This window comes from Canis lupus, chromosome 12 (genome assembly GCF_003254725.2).
Source record: "Canis lupus dingo isolate Sandy chromosome 12, ASM325472v2, whole genome shotgun sequence".
NCBI classification, from domain to species: Eukaryota; Metazoa; Chordata; class Mammalia; order Carnivora; family Canidae; genus Canis; species Canis lupus.
Window position 1 is genome coordinate 29,697,400 of NC_064254.1, and position 16,200 is coordinate 29,713,599.

The 16,200-nt window shown below is 35.0% G+C and overlaps 1 long non-coding RNA gene across 1 annotated transcript; it reads right to left on the reverse strand.

Moving 5' to 3' along the window:
* Positions 1 to 101: 101 nt before the first annotated feature.
* Positions 102 to 13,943, reverse strand: LOC125752303 (uncharacterized). The gene is made up of 3 exons (XR_007401501.1): positions 13,888 to 13,943; positions 12,727 to 12,812; positions 102 to 223 (listed from the first exon to the last, which is right to left on the reverse strand). It is a non-coding gene; the product is annotated as an uncharacterized LOC125752303 (long non-coding RNA).
* Positions 13,944 to 16,200: the final 2,257 nt, after the last annotated feature.

A 16,200-nucleotide genomic window follows, 5' to 3' on the forward strand; every position in this document is an offset into this window, starting at 1 on the left:
ATACTGACTTAGGTAGAACTGTAAATGAACTTGATCCAATAGACATTTTTCACCAGCATGCATATAATAAAATACCCAATGCATTTATTAAAAATACATACTTGCAGGGTACCTGGGTGACTCAGTTGATTCAACTGAGCATCTACTTTTAGCTCTGCATCAGGCTCTCTGTTCAGTGGGGAGTCTGTCTTTCCCTCCTCCTGCTTTTGTGCTCTCTTTCTCTCTGTCAAATATATGAACAAATTCTTTAAAGAAATATACATTTGCAGGATATTATGATTCAGTATGGAATCAATATTGGAAAATACTGTAGTAGACAAGAAAAAGCCTTTTTAGTCTTCTGTGTAGAACAATGGCATAGTAAGTTGTAAAATGTCTGGTCTACAAGAGTTATGATTCTCCCAGTTGCTACACAGTAGGTGATCAGTACATAACATTTCTAGAAATGAAACTGCATAAATTATTTTTTAGAGATTAATCTAGAAGTTACATAAAATATGAATTGGAATGGGGAAATGACACAACTGTAGTGGACAGCCTGATATACTGGAATTATATGAGTGGATATTAATAAAAAAGAAAAACAGTCTTAGAAAAAAATGAATCTATGTCACTATTCCCAAAGATTTCTGGCAATCTTCAGGTTTTGTATTACATATTGTACTGGATATTGCTTTGAAAGGTCAACTATGTATTTTTGGTATTTTCCCCAAGACACAATGGAAACAAAATGGAGAAAGTCTTCAAACAATAAACATTATGTTTGCAGACTGTTGAAATATCATTGTTTGAATGGCATGTTGAGGTGTTAGACTGGACATATGGCTTATTGTCACTTTATTATATATAAATGAATTACCTTTGCCTCTGCTATTACCACTTTGTGGAGCAACCTTCATCTGCCTCTATTTCTACCAGATGAAACCCTAACTATTCTTCAAGCATGAATTTCAATTTTGTACCATCAGTTTAATTGCATTTTTCTTCGTAGACCTAAAGCTGATCTCCACTTAATGAGCACAGTACTTCTTTCTTTTTAAATTTCTACATTGTGACGTGTAGCATTATAATTGTGTATATTGGAGTCTTCTATATTGTAGTCAAAATTGCTTTTTATCTTTCTATCTGCCATGATCTTTAACACTTTACATGCAATGGTCCTTAATTAGTATTTGTTCAATAAATGAATGAATTTTTTTAAAAAGTATGGCATTCTAGTAATTCCTTAATTCTCTTCCATAATTAAAAGAACTGAGGCAGAAACTTCAGTGTTATAGATTGTTAATTTAATGCTGAGATTGGTTGAGAGGTTTTTTTAATGTTTCATTTCATCTCTTTTACTTTTCAGTTTTTGTTTTTAATCATTTTATGTTAACTAAAAGCATATTAACTTAAGAAATGTTTTTATCGCCTAATATAAAACTTATCCTAGGCCACATATACATAGAGATTCAAGAAGCATTTTTCAAAGCAAATGCAGTATGGCATCCTAAGATTCAGTGACAATTTTGAATGGAGGCTCTAAAGCAGTGCTAGTTTTATATAATTGGTAGCATATGTGGTAGCAATTACTAATTAGATAATTGGAGGCATATGGCAGCAATTACTGTCAATCAAATTATGCAATATCCCAGTAGGTATAGTAATACCTTCAGTGCAGCAATGTCTGATATATATGTTCTCAATTTGATCAAGAAATTAATGAGAGCATTCTATGCTATAGTTTGAGTCAGTACCAATGAACAATGCTTAGAAGCAATCTATAACTTTAATTGAGGTCGTGGCTACAGTATGTGACAGCAGCTATGAATTGGCCCATCCAATTTGCTGTGGCTCATTAAGATATCCACTGCTCAAGAATTGTGTAGACAGGTCACAACAAATCATACCAAGTGAATTGTTCAGTGAGATACAATTCTATTGTACAGACATGGCCTCAGGCCAGGTTTATGTATCACAAGAAAAATGCCCATGATATAGTATATACAGTATATCCAAGTCTTAGCTGGATTGTCAGATGCATCATGTTCTCTGGCAGCAATAGCTCATTAAGATCTATATCCAGAGAATAATGGAGCCCATACTTATAATATGTCATGGTTTCTATGGAAGCCCGTAGATACACCACTATTAATCTGTTAAAAGAAGGAAACCTAGTTTTAGGTGGGAAGGCATAGCACTCTGCTTGCCTAAAAAAATTGCTTTCATAGACCATGTGGATATGTAAGCTTCATTGCTGACCCTTCTTGATCAAATTTTGCCCTGAACAATGCATACTCAATATGCTCAGAATATTCCAAGTTCAGATGAAGAGATGAATCTTTAAATGTATTATGAAGGTATCAAACCTCAGATCAGAGTACTTAGTTGCTCTTCTATTTCAGACAGCTGTAGACAATCTATTAATAGTCTCCATGTTTCCAGAATTAGAACTTGCTTGCCTATTTTGATCTCTTTCTTCACTTTTCCCTTTGCCTTTTGAAAACTTACATCAACAATTTTGTCACATATTTGTGCTCACATGTGCATCTACAGTTACACAAACACTACATACTTTATCATAACATGGGTCTATTGTCTGTGTTGGCAACCCAGGAAAATCGAAACTTTAATGAGAGCTAATAAGAAATAGTCTTCCTTTGTATCAAGACGTTGTCTTTTCCTCTGAAAGTCACATATGACAGTGATAGACAACTGTGGTTTTAATGTTATATTAATATAATAACTAATGCCATGTGCATGCTTACATAAAGACACTGATAAATATTGTATTATACATCAGCAAAAATAAAATAAATAACCCTTCAATATACCTGACATTTAAAGCTGTAAATCTGCTTAGGCTATTACCATATTTCCCTTATACCTATCAACATCTTCATATACACTTTTAGTTTCAACAAATCCATTCAGCAGATATTTATTGTTTAATGGGTTCCAGGCAGTGTTGTAGGTCCTGTGTGCATAAGATGAATACAACAGAAATAAAATTTTTGCCCTTATAGAGATGTAGTTAAGTGCAGAAATCAGAATAAACAACAAATATTGCATTTATATTTTTAATAATAATAATAAATTATATAAGTACTAAGTAGGAGAAAGAAGCAATGAGAAGAGGCTGTGGGAAGTAGGATGAGGAACATAGTGAGCAGTGACTTAAAGGAGATGCAGTAGAAGGCCATATGTAAAGCTGGAAGAATTCCCCAGGTAGAAAGTCCAGAAGGTATCAACAACTTGGGACTGGAGAGTGCCTGGCATATTCCAGACAAGTCAGGAAGCCACTGTTGCTGAAGGGGAATGCAGGAGGGCAGAGAAGTAAGAGATAAGGAAATTATGGAGGTAACTTTCCCTGGGTCTTCAAAGTCATTTTAAGGACTTTTGCTTTTACTGTGAGTGACACAGGAAGCAACCGGAGACTCCTGAGAAGAGCTGTGTTCCAAATATACTTTAAGAGAATCACTGTTGCTGTCATTCACAACAGACTAAAAGGGAAGAATTGGATCACGAGATCAGTTAGAATGATACTGCCAACATCCAGGTAAGATGGAGATTATGAGAAGTTACTGAATTCTGGATCCTTTTACAAAGTAAAGCTAATAGAATATGATACTCAACTGAATGTAAGTGAGAGAGAAAGAGGCTTCAAGTTTTTAATTTATAAAACTGAAAGCATGGACTTTCCATGAATGAAATGAGAAAGACTGTAGAAGAAGCAGGGTTTGGGTTGTTTATATTTTGTTTGGTTTGGCTGTTTGTTAGTATGTTTGCTCTCTGGCAAAGGATGGAATATTAAATTTGGAAATGTTAAATTTAAGCTATTATATGTGGTCAACCTCCACTGAGAGACGTAAAGTAGACAGTTTGACATTGTGGGAGAGGATTAACAGACCTTTTCCCCTGGGCATGTGAATATAAGTTTTGTTCAACTCTCTACTTTTGTTTTCCTGGAAATCTGAAGTGAATAATATGCTAATGGTGTTACTAATGATAAAGTGTTAACATACTAACAGACAGTAGGTGGAACTGAAAATTGAAACCAAAACTAAATAATTTCAAAACAGACTGCAATATGGTACACAAAACAGAGAAATATACCAAACTAAAAAACATGATGATCATCACAAACTCTATTCTAAAATTCTTTTAACACTAGCTCCTTCAGAACCTGGTGTTCCAAGATAAGACTATGAACAAATTGAGTTAACAATCCCTCTCTGTGAACCATTTATTGTAAACTCAAGACTACTGACTAGTCCACAACCATCTAGTTTACAAAGACTGACAAATCCCACTAACATCATTCTATGACTAATTCCAGAGCTCAAAATCCTAGAAGTACCACTCTTTAACTCCCTCTTTTTGAGACATCTCCTCAAGTGTGCCCTTTGTTGCAATGAACTCAATAAATGTAATTTGTTTTTCAACTATAGGTGCGTCAGTCAGTGGGCTTTGGAAAATAAACTTTAACAAAACAATGTTGCTTATAGCAAAATAATCATGATTAGTAAACTGTCTGGATTGAGAGAACTATTACTTTATTTTTTAAGATTTTATTTATTTTTATTTATTATTTATTTTTATTTTATTATTTATTTTATTTACTTATTTTATTTTTTATTTATTTTATTTATTCATGAGAGACACACACACAGAGAGAGAAAGAAGGGGGAGAGAGAGAGAGAGAAAGAAAGGCTGAGACACAGGCAGAGGAAGAAGCAAGCTCCATGAAGGGAGCCTGATGTGGAACTCGATTCCGGGGCTCCAGGATCATACCCTGGGCCAAAGGCAGGTGCTAAACCATGGAGCTCCTCAAGAAAACTACTATTTTAAAGGAAGAGATAGCTTTGTCCTTCCTTAAATGCAATGAGTGTGGTTACTGGGCACACCCCTTATGGAGACTCTGGAAGAGTCTGTTGAATTGTTACAAAAATATAGCTCCCATGATACATGAGGTTTTAAACACTAAATGGATCATGCATCCTCCTGAAAAGGATTGTTTCTTTGCAATGAGCTGTGTGATCAGCTGCAAGGAATGCTCCTCAGACTTCAGGAGTTCCCAGAAAAACCCCTTCACATGGCAAGCTGTGGTAGCTGCCATGTATCCTTCTGAGAAGACTGATGCCAACTGAGGACTAAGATGGTTTTGTAAGTTTGAAAGTTTAGCTGAAATTAGGCAGAGTCCCTTGTGGTCACTGCAATGAGGCAGACTGGAATTCACAGAGAAGTTCTTTGTTACAGATAAAAATGTGGATCCCATCAGTGTGTAGGTGATATTGATGTAGGAACGAGTTAAGAGCAGATGGGGCCAGGCAGGGAAAGACAAGGGAAAGGCCCCAGAGTCCGGCTCCTACCCATCCCAAGAAAACAAAGATAAGACAGTAACAGAAAAAATAAACCTGGCTCCCTAGCTCCAAAATGTTAGGGAGTATCCCCCTTTAATGGCTACTAAATAATCAGAGGAACCACCAGACCACAAAGAAATATGTCATTAGACTGTTATCAATAGTCCCTGCTCAAATCAAGTCAGCACAAGAATCTCAAGGCCAGACTAGGCTGACAGGAATCCCAGATGTAGAGAAATGTTGTGGAGGAGATATTAACCAGAGAAGGGAATACCTTGTTTGGGCTTGTGATATTTACAAAAACATCTTGTTTGTTATTATGATAGTTATAAGGCCACCATGTTTGTTCTAAATATCCATCAATAAAGTTATTGACAAGAACTTTACCAATTTCCTTTACCAATAGTTTGCTATAAAAGACAGACCATAAAAACCCTCAGTGGCAACCCTGTCAAGACCCCTTTCACTTCTGAGAGCTTTCTCTGTATCTCTGCTTAATAAACTTCTATCACTTTGCTCTCTCTTTGTTGTCTATGAGATTCTTTCTTTGACTCCATGAGACAAGAACAAAGCTCTCCCACATCAATATTGAAAACCAGAAAAAGAGATAAGATTTTAAAATAGAGAATGCAGGGAAGCCTAGGTGGCTTAGCAGTTTAGCAGCACCTTCAGTCCAGGGTGTGATCTTGGAGTTCCGGGATCAAGTCCCATGTCAGACTTCCTGCATGGAGCCTGTTTCTCCCTCTGCCTGTGTCTCTGCCTCTCTCTCTCTGTCTCTCGGAAATAAATTAGTAAAATCTTTAAAAATAATAATAATAAAATAGAGAATGCAAATAAAGAAGAAAAGACATCCAAAGAGTGAGGCCTGAGGCATTCTAAATTTAAAAAGTTGAGGAGATAAAGAGAACCAAGAAAAGATATTGAGAAGAAATTGTCCGTGGTGAGGTGCAGTAATTCTCCATACTAGAGGCCAAGTGAAGTGCTGTAGGGAGAGGGTAATTAATTTGATTAAGGAGGATGAGGAATGGAAACTGAATATTGGATTTAGCAACAAAGGGATATTTGCTGACCTTAACAGCAGAACTTTCAGTGCATTCACAGGAGCTAACACATGATTAGAGAGGGTTCAAGAGGTAGGAGGAATGAAAACTGAAATAGCAGATAACACTTTTTGTAAAGAGAAAAGAAATAGGATTATTGTTGGAGAATGAAGTAAGCTCAAGACAGACTTGCTTTCTTATTTTGGCTTTTGTTTGTTTGTTGTTGTTGTTTTTTTCTTCTTTCTATAATATATGTATTCCCCAGAAGCTTGTAATACAGCCTCATGTGTATTTGCTGGATGGTCCACTAGAGAGGAAAAATGACAGTGATGCATGGGGGAGTGGGGGGAGGGATCAAAGGCTTTGAGTAGATGAAAAGATAGGCACAGAATGAAGGGTTGGCCTTAGATAAAGGCACAATGTATTTATCTGTAAGTCAAGTCTGCTCAGAAGCTTAAGAGAAAGCTGAAATACCTCTCTCCTTTCAAATTCAACACAATGAGTTTCTGTTTATTTGTTCATTAATCAAGTATTTTATTCAGCACTTTCTAGGCTTTAGATATTCTTCTAACTGCTGGGGACATAGCAGTGAACACAACAGATTAAAAAAAGCCCTTATGTTCATGATGTTCACCTTTTAAGGAACCTTTTGAATTTGAAAAACAAATTGAAGAATAAAACTTGTTACAGTTTTTGTCCAATATCTTTTTTAAAAAAAATCACTTCAGCGTCACTTTAGTTGTTTTTGTTGAAATTTCAGTGTAACTATTTGCTGGGGAAAGAAGCATGAAAGAAACAGCTTGGGTAATGTTTCTTTTAAAAGAACTCCTTATTCAGCTGACAGAAATGATTGTGTCTGGTAATCACTGTTTGCAAAGAACTGATGAGATTGTGTCAGCAGAGGTTTGAGAAGGAACACTGAATACTTCCAGATCTAGTCCATAAGTTCTTTCCTGAGATTGGCCAGACAAAATCAATATAAAGCCTCCATAGGTTTCTTTTCATGTCTCATGGACAAATAACTAACTTGGCAAAAGCTGCAATCAGTTACATCTTTTCAACATCAGAATCTATTTCAGTGACTAGATATGGTTTGTAACTAATGTTTTGTATAAAAGACAATTCACCATCTGTTACTTTAAATGTGGTCAGGAGAATAGTTTACCACTCAAGGTAATAACCACAATTGTCCTCACAAATATATTGTTCATTATTTGTGAATGACTTATATTTATAATTACCTGAAGGACCTAGATAAGAATTTAATTCAAAGGAAAATAGGAAAAACCTATTTGTTGAGGCTTATTTATATACGGGAAAAAAACAACAAACAAAAAGATCTTCCTACCCACTAAAGTAGGATGTTTCTTCTCTGAACCTTCATTCTGGCCTACTTTTTTTTTTTTTTCTTTTTTTTTTTCACTACACAAATTCTTATCTTGATTTTTATCAACTCAATGAATTTCTTGGACTTTCTATGCATTAATTCATTTCCCTTGTGATTCTGTAGATTCTATACCGTATCTGATAGACTCAATTGAAAAGCTATCAATTTAGAATATCTTAGAAGTGGGAGTCCAATAATCCTTATTTTTTTAAGATTTATTTACTTATTTTAGTGGGGGCAAGGCAGAGGGAGAAGTAGAGAGGGTCTTAAGCAGACTCCTGAGCCCTACGTGGGGCTCCATCTCGCAAGCCTGAGATCACGGCCTGAGCTGAAACCAAGAGTCTGACACCTAACTCACTGAGCCACCCAGATACCCCATGGGTGTCTTCATTTTAAAACAGCATCCAGATGATATGTACCCACATTGAAGCTTAAAAACCAGGACTCTAGATTCTCTAACTGGCCCTACATCTGAGGGATATTTTGGCCAAGAAACAATGCTGGCATCTCCTTTGACTGATTCTTCCCTTCATTTGAAGACTCTGGTTGATTATGAAATGTTGATATTGCTGGTAGTCTTGTATGTTTTGTTTTAGTACCTATAGCTCTGGTTCTCAGCTAGAGTAGGTTAATATTTTGCCATGGCAAATTTGACAATATCTAGAGTCACTTTCAGTTGTCATTCAGGGGACTGTGGGGTTGCTACTGTGTCTAGTGGATGGGAATTAGGAATACTACATAATATAGGCCCCCACAAAAGAAAAATCATCTGGATAAATATGTTAATATGATGGGAGTTGAAAAAGCCTGCCCTAAAGCAACTGCCTAGAACTGTTGACAATTATAACATGCTTCTTTGTCCACACAGCCCGTAACTCAAGGGCATTTATTTTTCCTTGTGAAATAGTCAGGATAATCTACTTGTAACCATGGAAATTCTACAAGGAAAGGGGCAGACATTTACAGTGTTTAGATCTCCCCCACTCCACCACACTCAGCTTAACATACAAGACAATTAGAGTTGCAGGCAGGGAGGGGCATGAAACAGTGTACTAAAGAAGATAACATCATAAAATCTGAAAATTTGAATGCCAAAATGAGAGATGTCACAATGACATAAACTAGCTATACTTTTTTTTTTTTACTCTGGATATCAAAGACATAATTAAAGGTAGACTCTTACTATAAGAGTTACAAAATACAAAAAAAAAAAAAATTGTAATGGCAATGAATAAGTGAAGCTAATTGTTTTTTCAGTTTTGTTTTTCTTCTTTTGACCATATAATTAAAGCAAGAATTCCTTGTTAATTTGTATGAAATTTCATTTGTTATATAACAGTATTTTAGTGTTTAGTGCCTCTGTTCCATCTGGGATTTACAGCTAAACAAAGTAGAAACACCATAGAGTAAAGAACAGTAAAAAGGCACAGTGTTTTAGGTCATCAAAATTCACTAGCACAATCTTAGAAATCAATAATAAATTGACATTCCAGAAGGCATACTCAGGAGGGCAATTCCAGAGCTATAGAAAAACTTATCCTCATGACACAGAATTGTCTCCTGTAAAAGTAAAACAAAAAATAAAAGCAAAAACAAAAACATGGTAGAAATTGAATAAGCACAAGAGAGACAAAGTTCTTGCTCTGATTATGGAATGCTGCATTTGGATTTAGACATCCCTTATATTAAGAAAATAATTTCACAAACAAACAAACACCTTAGATATTAGATGTCTTTTCAAAAGATTATCCTTTTCAAACATATAGTTTTATGATTCCAGTATGAAAGATTGTCCCAAAGAATAATTTGCCAAAGAAAACAAATCTCAGAAAACTACAGAGTAAAAGTTTATCACACCCAAATTTATATCATGCTAATTTTTATTTTTTTCATTAATATGACAATTATCACATGAATGTCTGTCATGTACTAGTTTCTGCTAAGGATAATGAAGTGAACAATAAAATCACATTTCCTCATGGAATTCAAATTTCATTGACAGAAAAAATATTTAAAGTAAGCAGAGAAACATGCACTTTTTGTTAAAAAGTAAGTTAAAATAGATGAGCAGGTTGGTTATGGTTATAATATATTTATTATACCTATATATGTATATTATACATATGTATATGTATATATAGGTATTATATATGAAGGTTTCTCTGGGGAAGTAATATTTGATACTGTGCTTTATTTTCCATACATTTACACAAATATAATAAAAAATTTCTTCGTTGAAAAATAAGATTTCGAACGTCTACTATTCTATCATGCTAATGTTGAACTTATTAACAATGTCATATTTTTAGTATATAGTTTTATATAAAATAATTAATAGGTCAAATCGAATGGTTTTAAAGTTTGACACAAATTTTGAATTTATCTTTGGAAGAATTTTACCTTTTTTTTTTTTTTAAAGATTTTATTTATTTATTCATGAGAGACACACAGAGAGGGAGGCAGAGACATAGGCAGAGGGAGAAACAGGCTCCATGCTGGGAGCCTGATGTGGGATTCAATCCTTGGACTCCAAGATCATGCCCTGGGCCTAAGGCAGGTACTAAACTGCTGAACCACCCAGGTGTCCCAAATTTTACCATTTTTAATCCCATGAAAATGTGTAAGACCAATTTTCACAAAATTCTAACCAACATGTTCATTTTCCTTAAAAAAATCTATCTTAATTTCAATAGTTAAAATAATTTCATAGTATTTTTGAATTTACAATTTTTTAATTTATTAGTGGTCATGACTATTATACATGTTTATTGAGCATTTTTATTTTTATACATGTAAATATACTTTCTGTCAACTGCTGAACAGTTCTAGATGAATTCTTAAAATTATGTAGCAAGAATATTAAAAGCTTGGTAGTTGCTTATACTGTAACAATTCCTTATAAGTAGTTTTATGTACAGAGTATTATACTTAATTTTCAGTCATTTGAACTATCCTCTTTTATCTTGGGGTACTTTCACACTTGAAAGAACACCTTGACATTATTTACCAATGATAAACAATCAACATTTCAAACTCAAATCAGAATTTTGGAAAACTATCTGAAATGATAAGCCAGACAGTTGTCCAGCACTTCAAAAACTTTCTGTTAAGATGGATGGTAGAATTTGGGCACCTGGGTGGCTCAGTGGTTAAGCATCTGCCTTCAGGCCAGGTCATTATCCAGGGATTCTGGATCAAGCCTAGCATCAGGAACCCTGCTTGGTGGGGAGCCTGCTTCTCCCTCTCCCTTTGCCACTTCCCTGCTTGTGTGCACTCTTTCGCTCTCTGTCAAACAAACAAACAAACAAACAAACAAATAAATAAATCTTTAAAAACAAAGATGGGTGGTGGTATTAATGAGTGTGAGTTTTTGATATTGATAAAGGATGCCTCAATATTTGGAAGATTTCATTGACTAACTCACCAAATCAGATTTCCTAGGAGATCAGTAGATGGCCTTATAGAAGCATGCATGAATAAAGAACCTACTTAAAGTTGCAAGAATGATTTCTTCTAAAAAGGATTTTATTGTAGCAGACTATGACAAATCATTGATAAAGTATCATATTCCATATTATGAAGCTACCACTTGTTAAATTTTGGCATAGTATTAAAGGAAAATATTCAAAATTATATAAAAATGTCATGAAAATATCCTTCCTTTTTCCAACCACTTATTTGTGAGACCAGATATTTTATATATTTCAATCAAAGCAAAATATAGCAGCAGGTTGAATCAGAAGCTGATACAAGAATCCAACTATCAGCACTCCTGGGGTGGCTTAGTGGTTGAGCATCTGCCTTTGGCTCAGAGCATGATAATGAGATCTTGGGATCTAGTCCCACATTAGGCTCCCTGGGGGGAGCCTGCTTCTTCCTCTGCCTCTCTCTGTGTCTCTCATGAATAAATAAATGAAATCTTTAAAAAAAAAAAAAAAGAATCCAACTATCATGTATTAAGTCAGGCATTTAAAATATTTGCAAAACCATGGGGCACCCGGGTGGTTCAGTCAGTTAAGTATCTGCATTCAGCTCAAGTCATGATCCTGGGATTGAGTCCCACATCAGGCTTCTAGCTCAGTGGGGAGTTTGCTTCTTGCTCTACTCCTCCCCCTCTTCATGCTCTCTCTCTCTCTCTCTCTGTTTCTCTCTCTCTCTCGATCTCCCTCTCTCAAATAAATAAATAAAATCTTTAAAAAAATAAAATATTTTCAAAGCCATAAAACAATACCAGTCATATCATTAAATACGTTTGGAAATTATATTTTTCATAAACATGTTATTTATGTTAGCACGTAATGGGCTTATTAGCAGTTTTAATTACATAAGAAATTTTTTTAATTCTCAATTTTAATTTCTAACACAGTGAATATATCTGCTATCTATCTATGTCTATAGTTGCATTATGTAAATAAGTCCTAAATTAAAAAGTTTGAGAATTGCTGTATTAAAGGTATTGGTGGTGAATAGTAAATATGCAAAGTAGTATTTCTGGCAAGTCCTAATGAGAGAATCACAGCAAAAGTCCTAAATTTCTACATTAGAGAACTACGCAAGTTTCATAAAAGAGTTCCGGGCCAGCTACAGAATCTAGTCCAATGGAACATTTGACCATGGGATATCTATCATATAATCATAAAGCACTCCTGCTCATCCTGAGCTAGGATTAAGCAGATATACCAATTTAGAAGATTGAATATGCCCTCAGAACTTAATTTGAGGTTGAAAAGTATATCTGAGGCATAAGAAAGATCAGAGGGCACATGTAAGTTGCATGAATAGGGCTCTAACTACCACATTATCCACCACTTTTGCAGAAATGCCTCTCCTTTAGTTTCCACTATGACCACATAGAAGGGTAATTTTGACCAAATGGCAAAGGAAATAAAGGTTAAGCTTAATTCTCAGGTGAGTAGGATAAGTAAGCACATAAAGGCTAAAAATTGCCTGATTTTACCGTAGTTGTACTGTAGGGTAGCTTTGCAGTATAAGGAAATCCTTCTCTTCTCGGGCCAAGCTTCAAGAGTTGCTTATGATCAAACTCTACATGTACAAAGAAAAGCAACTTAGTTAAGAATATACATAGATTCTTGTGTAGTAGCAAATGGCCTGGCTGATTCATCAGAAGTATTTAAGGAGGAAGATTTGTTCTGGGGAAAACACTTTAGATAGACCTATGGAAGTGTGCATGAGGTGTGAAGATCTTGCATTATATATAAACGTACACCAGAGATAATGTACCCTAGATGAAGGTGCTAACTAACCAAGTAGATATTAAAAATTTGGGGTTTTTTGACATTAGCCTTTTTAAAAGCCATCCCCATTCTAAAATAATGGGTATATGATCAAAGGAGTCATGGTGGCGGGGATAGAGCCTAGGCAAGCACAAATTACCAATGACCCATTCTCCATAGGTAGCCTAAGTACTGTAGCTGTTGAATGTCCAAGTATCCAGTAATAGAGATCAACAGAGTCTTTAATTAGGCACCTTTCTTAAAGAGATAACCATTCACTTGGTAAAAGTTTATTTCAGTAAACCCTGGAACAGGTAGTGATTCATCTTGATTGGAAATTATATATATTCTGAGTTTGGGATTGTCTTTTCTGCTTACAGGGATTTATCCAATGCTACTATTCTAGAAAACAGAGTATTTGATTTCCTGATATTTAATATGATATAATATTTCAGAATAAGGAACTATTTCCAGTAAAGGAGATATAGCAATGGGCTCATACCGTGGCATCCACTGGTTCTACCATATAAAGTACTATTTAGAAGATACTAGCCTGATAGAACAATGAGATAGTCTTTGAAACTGCAGGTATGGGGACAGCTTTGAAAATATCCCCAACCAGGGTGGGGTGCCATCCCCCCAGGTTATACCATATACCATTAATTAATTACTATTTTATTGTTCTGGGTCTCCAATAGCTACAACATACAGGATGGTACAAAAGAGGGAAATATAAGAATTACTCTGATATCTGTTACACCTAGTGACACTTTCTACTTTCTTAATTTACAGCCTTGCATTTAGAGTTCCCCAGAAGAGAGTACACTTCTGCTAAGGGACACAGTAAGAATCCTAGTAAACTTCAAGCTATAGCTGTCACAGACCTCTGTAGTCCATTGATTCTAGAATTCAGCAGGCAAGAAAGAGTCCATCTACTACCATGAATTTTGGTTACTGTGAGGTCATATATGAGTGACAGAAAATTTTCCTTTGCCGAAGGTGACTTCACAAAAGATCATGCCCCCTCCTTAGAGTTAGTAAACTGTATCCAGTGGTGGGTCAAAGTGGGATTATGCAAGCTTGGCTCCTGTGCCTCAGTGGGGCAACATGGAATGACTACCTCAGCTCCAGTGCTCCTCAGGGTATCCGCTGAGCTCTATATTGCAACTGCTTCCCAATTCAGGTCCCCTTCAGTTTAATTATCCATCTTTCATTCATCTCAGAGCTCATAATAACTGTCCTACCCACAGATATCCTTCTCATTGTCTATTTTCCAGAAAATGTACTGTACATTTGGTTAGGTATACTTTTACACACATTATACAGTTAACTCTTACAGAGTCTAATGAGATTAAAATTGTCTTAGTAACACATATTTTATCAAATAGAATTTAGGTATTTGTGTATATATAGATACAGATATATAGTGGACTATATAAATACATTTGTCAACATTTAGCCAGTAGAATATATTTTTTTCTTTCTTTCTTTCTTTCTTTCTTTCTTTCTTTCTTTCTTTCTTTCTTTCTTTCTTTCTTTCTTTCTTTCTTTCTTTCTTTCTTCTTTCTTCTTTCTTTCTTTCTTTCTTTCTTTCTTTCTTTCTTTCTTTTTTTTTTTTTTTTGTAGCAAACCACCTTCACATTTCTAAAAAATATCACTAGTGGCAATGATGTATTTGATTGAATAGACTCATAACTGGTCTCCAATTAATTGATTAGGCAGATTAACAGCTGGTTTTTACTCTCAGTACTCAATATATTTTTTTAAGATTTTATTTATTCATTCATGAGAGACACATAGAGAGAGAGAGGCAGAGACACAGGCAGAGGGAGAAGCAGGCTCAATGCAGGAGCCCAACGTGGGACTCAATCCCAGGACTCCAAGATCATGCTCTGGGCTGAAAGCAGGTGCTAAATTGCTGAGCCACCCAGAGATCCACTCAGTACTCAATATTAAATTGACAATACCTATAGAACACTGAAGTCTTTTGACAAATGGACATTTCATTTCATTACATGTCAAGATACCTCTGCTATTACTAGAAGAATATTAATCTGAGAATAAATTTAGTTTCTCAATCTTATGATTATTATAGTACTCTTCATATTGTAAATAAATATATTAAGAAACCAGTGAGAGGTGAATAAGAAATAGAGTTCTTTGATTGAAAGTTAGGTTGAATGCTTTGGAAATATTCAAAATATTGAATTGAAATACTGCTTAAAAATGCTGCAAAATTTGGACTAGACAGGCAAATTATGAAAAGTGATGAGAAATTTTATAAAACTAGGGAATATTTGGAAACATTGTTTTCATGGGCTTTAGATTATTACTCTAAAGAAAAGGTATATTTTGAAAATGTCTAATGCAATAAGGATGTGATTTATGGAAAAACAAAGACCAGAAATGGCACTCAGTAGACCCTATAATTCAAGATTAGACTATGACCATATATAAAAAGAGTGGAGAATAAATGCACACATACATGTTTCAAATTTATAGTAAAGGCTTAGGATAAATATTTGTCTTTTTTGTGATCTCCTTTTTTAAATTTTCAATTATCAAATATAGATTAACCAAAGATATTCTGATGGGAGAGATAAGAAGGCTTTTAAAGTGTTTTAATTTTTGCTAGTGTAATAGGATAGTGAATTCATGATTGTAATTTTGTGATTATTGTTGAAGCTCAAATTAGAGAAAACTGGTAAGAAGTACCACATTACAAAAGGTTGCTAAGACAGTGTATGCCAAACTCTCTAAAGGATAGCTATATTTTTTTATATTCCTTGTATGAATGAAACCATAATGTTTGTCCTTCTCCAACTGACTTACTTCACTCAGCATAATAGCTTCCAGTTCCATCCAGGTTGAAGCAAATGATGGGTATTCATAGTTTCTAATGGCTGAGTAATATTCCATTGTGTATATATATACCACATCTTCTTTATCCATTCACCTTATAGGGAAAGGAGAGAAAATGAATGGGAAATATCAGAGAGGGTGACAGAACATGAGAGACTCCTAACCCTGGAAAACCAAACAAGGGGTAGTGGAAGGGGAAGTGGGCGGGGGGATGGGGTGAGTGGGTGACGGGCACTAGGGGGGCACTTGACAGGATGAGCACTGGGTGTTATACTATATGCTGGCAAATTGAACTCCAATAAAAAATATACAAAGAAGTAAAAAATGATAATAAT